The sequence below is a fragment of the Pteropus vampyrus genome, unplaced genomic scaffold, assembly GCF_000151845.1.
Source record: "Pteropus vampyrus isolate Shadow unplaced genomic scaffold, Pvam_2.0 Scaffold441, whole genome shotgun sequence".
Classification (NCBI taxonomy): domain Eukaryota; kingdom Metazoa; phylum Chordata; class Mammalia; order Chiroptera; family Pteropodidae; genus Pteropus; species Pteropus vampyrus.
The window spans coordinates 1,402,201-1,407,126 of NW_011889222.1; the positions used below are offsets into that span (position 1 = coordinate 1,402,201).

The window sequence follows — 4,926 nt, forward strand, 5'->3', positions numbered from 1 at the left end:
ACTCTTTCTCTCCTGGTATTTTCCCATCTCAGAAAACAGGTATCACCCAATTATTCTGAACCAAAGTGTTATTTTGCCTTTTCTGTTCCATCCTTGCCACTTTTCACCTTCTTGTTGCCACTGCCCTAGCCCCAGCCAACACCATCTTTTACCTGATTCACTGCAAAATTCAAATCATCAGTCACTTTACTTTCTCTACTGTAGTCCTCACACTGCAATCCATACTTTAAGGATTATTAGTAATCCTTTTATTGTTTTATTTTTATTTTTTACACCTACAACACCTGGTATTCCTAGGTGGTCTCCCAACCACGAACTAACCAGGCCTGACCCTGCTTAGCTTCCGAGATCAGATGAGATCGAGCATGTTCAGGGTGGCATGGCTGTAGACTAATAATCTTTTTAAATTTAAATCTTATCATGTCAATCTCCTTTTCTCGACCTTTAATTTTTCTATCGCTTAGAAAAAAATCCAAAGTCTTGCCTATACGATCTGATTTGCTCCTGTTTTCCTCTCACTCACTCCTCTATCTACTCTTGCCACTTTGGGAAACATCAACCATATTCTCATTGTCATGGAACTCTAGTTTTCATTGCCTGCATACTTTTCCCCCCAGATGTTTATAAAGCATATTTCTTCATTCATTTTATATCTAGATTCAATAATCAGTTTCTAAAAGAGGCTTCCTCGGAAGCCCAACTTAAAATAGCTCTTTACCACCTCTTTCCAATTCTATCTATCTCATATTTTTTCTTTATTGCTCATATTACATCTTAATATTAAATTATAATTATTGTTTGCTTAATTAAAGACAGCTTTCTCCATCATAATATAAGCTCCATGAGGCCATAGACTTTTTTTTTTTACTTAATACTATTTCACCAATACTCAAAAAACAATGCCTCTTATGTAGTAGGCACTTAGTATATGTTGAAAGAATCAGTGAGATTCCTCAGAGCCCTAACTCTGAACTAACAACATCGGCACATAGCAAATAAACTTCTCCAAACAACCTTACTTATGAGATCTCAGGAACATGTGTAAGTACTAAATTTCCTGAGCAACCAAGTTCCATTGAAGATATATATTCAAAGTCTCACTTTGGCATATTTAAGAGTATTACATATCCAAAGGGAGGAGCTGGCAACAGAAGACATCACATAGCATATAGAAAAGGAGAAACAAAGACAGAAATTGATAAATAGCTAAAGAAGATACAAAGACAGAAACTTACCTAGGTGTTGCAAGTTCTGCGATTTCACTGGCAAAGGTATTTTATGATAGAAAATACTGTTTCATGATACTTTTTTTTTTTTGGTATTAAACTCCCCAAGTAGCAGTTGTGTTATGGTTTCTTATGGAGACTGCTAACATTTATAGACTGCTACTCTCATGAAATTCAATTAATGAGAGTAAATTGCTCAGCAGTTGATCATTTCTACTCCACTAGCCAAAATCATACTGTATATTTAGAATGTGTCACATGAAGAACCCAGCTGAGTAGTCTCGACAAGGCTTTGATGGACCCAATACTTGTAAATGATCACAGGATTGACCATAATGTATGATTCATGCTTCCATCACTAAGATATAAAACAGAATTCTGAGAAAGTACAAATCCATAAATAATACATTTAGCATTAACAGCCCAACATATTTACATCCTTGGGCCTCTTATCCTTAATAAGCTATAATTTGAAATTCTGGAGTTCTGAGGACCTAGGCTGAGGCCAATTACCTGTGGTTGAAGATATGGGTTACAGCAGGTGAAACTAAGGCTAGTCTTACACAGGAATTTCATGAGTAAAATTGAAATTTCATCCTTGGTCTGAATCTAAAGTGGCTATGCAGAGGGTACAGAGCAAAGAGAAAGAACTGAAAATCAAAGCAAGAGCATTCAGAGCGGAGGCTAAAGGCAGAATCTGGAACTATTTCTTGAATCATAAGAGAATCTGCAGGTCCTTCTTATGGAGTGCTACATACCTTACCCACGAGTAGTAACGAAACAGCTAGTGACACTAAAGTAGCTTCTTATACCTCTTCCTAAAGGCAAAATTTCTTAATCCATAGAACTTTGAAATTAAATTTTTTCTATTAAAAAATCATGGTGTAAATCTGACCATTTCGTGAATATTTTAAGTGAGTGTATACTTTGTCTTTTATACCACTTTTATATAACATAACCTAATAGTCAACAGCTTTAAGAATACTTATTCTCTTCAATTTTTTTTAAATCTAAAAATAAAAAAAAAACCCCTACAGCTAACATACTTAATAGTGAGAAACTCAAAGCTTTCCCACTAAAATCAGGGAAAAGTCAAGGATATCAACACTCACCACTCCTTTTCAACACCATACTAGAAATTTTAGCTAATGCAATAAAATAACAACAGAAGGAAATAAAGGTATACAGATTGGCAAGGAATAAATAGAACTGCTTTTGTGTGTATATGACATAACTGTCTATGTAGAAAACCCAAAAGAATCAACAACAGCAAAAAACCCTGCTGAATAACAAGCAATTACAGTAAAGTTGCAGGATACATGGTTAATATGAAAAAGTCAATAACTTGCCTACATACCAACAATGAACAAGTACAATTAGAAATTAAAATCACAATACTATTTGTATTAGCACCTCCCAAAATGAAACATTTTGGTATAAATCTAACAAAATATCCATACAAAAGCTCTATGAGGATAACTATAAAATTCTGATGAAAAATATTAAAGAACTAAATAGATGGAGAGATACTTTATGTTCATGGGTAGAAACACTCATATTGTCAAGATGTCAGTTTTTTCCAACTAGATCTATAGATTCAACACAACCCAAGTTAAAATCCCAGAAGGTTATTTTGTGGATATCAGCAAACTGATTCTAAAATTTATATGGAGAAGAAAAGAGCCAGAATAGCCAATACAATATTGAAGGAGAATAACAAAGTCAGAGGACTGACATACAACTTCGAGAATTACCATAACACTACAGCAATCAAGACAGGGTGATACAAGTGAAAGAATAGGCAGATAGAGCAATGAAACAGAATAGAGAAACTGGAAATAGATCCACAAAATATAATCAACTGATCTTTGACAAAGAAGCAAAGCAATGGAGAAAGGATAGTCTCTTCAAAAAATGGTACTAGAACAACTAGACATCTGCATGCAATAAAATAAATATTGACATATTTTATACGCTTTACAAAAATTAATTCAAAATAGATCATAGGCCTAAATGTATAATGTAAAACTGTAAAACCTCCAGAAGATAACAAGAAAAAAATCTATATGACTTTGGTTACAGTGATAAATTTTTAGATATAACACCAAAAGCACAACCTATGAAAAAAAATTGATAAACTGGACTTTATTAAAATTAAAAACTTATGTTCTGTAAGGACAATATCAAGAGAATGAGAAGACAAGCCACAAACTGGGAGAAAATATTTGCAAAAGACAATTCTGATAAAGTATTTTTATGCAAAGTATACAAAGAACTCTTAAAACTCAACAAAAAAAAAAAAACCAAACAGCCCGATTAAAAATTGAGCAAAAGTTTTGAACAGATACATTTTCAAGAAGATATTCAAATGGCAAAGAAGCTCATGAAAGGATGTTCCATATCATATGTTCTCAGGGAAATGCAAAATAAAACAACAGTGAGATTTCATTACACTCCTATTAGAGTGACCAACACTAGAACACTGGCATATATGTGTGTGTGTATGAGTGTGTGTGCGTAAATTTTATGGTGTATTCACATATATACATATATACATGTATATATACATGTGTGATTTTCTTATTGACACTTGTAACAAATCCAAAACAGTAGCTTAAAACAATATAAATTTATGATATTACAGTTTTGGAGGCCAAAAGTCCAAAATGAGTCTCACTGGGCTAAAATCAAGGTGTCAATAGGGCTGTATTTCTTTCTGGAGGCTGAAGGAAGGAATCTGTTTTCTTGCACTTTCTAGCTTCTAGTGGCTTCTCACTTCCCTTGGCTCATGGCCCTCTTCCACCATCAAAATCAGTGGTGTTGAGTTAAGTCATTCTCATATTACCATCTCTCTAGTTCTGTCTCTTCTGCCTTCATTTTTCTGTTTATAAGGATGCTTGTGATTACATCGTCTCACTTAGATAATTTAAGATAATCCTTCCATCTCAAGGTCAGCTGATTAACAACCATACTCCATCCACTACCTTAATTCTCCTATTCCATATTACCCAAAATATTCACAGGTTCCAGGGATTAGGGTGTGGATATATTTGGAAGAGGGGTGCTTTATTTTGCCTACCACAATAAATAAAGCCATAATAAATCCCCATGTCTTGTCAGATTTCATCTGTATAGGCTCTTTGAATTCTCTGAAAATAAGAATAAAAGTTTTAAAACATTTAGAAAAAAAGTACGAAAAGCCAAATATAAAATCCTTAGGACCAGATGTATTTTGAAATTCAGAATTTGAGGAATTTAAAAGATGATAATAAAGATTACATCCTCAGTGCATCTGCAGCATTATCTAATATTTGAGCATATTAATCTTTCTGCAGGAAATGTATGAATATTCACTCCAAGTGGCATAAATAATGACTATAAATAACCTCATGTCACTTCAGGTCAAATTTTGTCACTAAATGAGTTCAACTCAGGTCAAACTTTAGTTGTCATATGTGCTACGAAAAAAATTGGTTTTTGAACATTTAGAATTACAAATGCACGGATAGTATGCGAATGCATAAAATATGGTAAAAATATGCAGAAGTATTAATAGTCAATATCAGCTTTTTAATATTTTCTATGCATTTTCAATTTTCTACAGATTATTTATCCTGTAATAAGTGTTATTTCCATAAAATTTACAAAATCATACACTCTATAGAAAAATTTATCTCAATAAATTTTCATAAAATGAACA

The 4,926-nt window shown here is 33.1% G+C and overlaps 1 pseudogene; it reads right to left on the reverse strand.

The window, feature by feature from the left end:
- Positions 1–272: 272 nt before the first annotated feature.
- LOC111732313 lies at positions 273–391 on the reverse strand (annotated as a pseudogene).
- Positions 392–4,926: the final 4,535 nt, after the last annotated feature.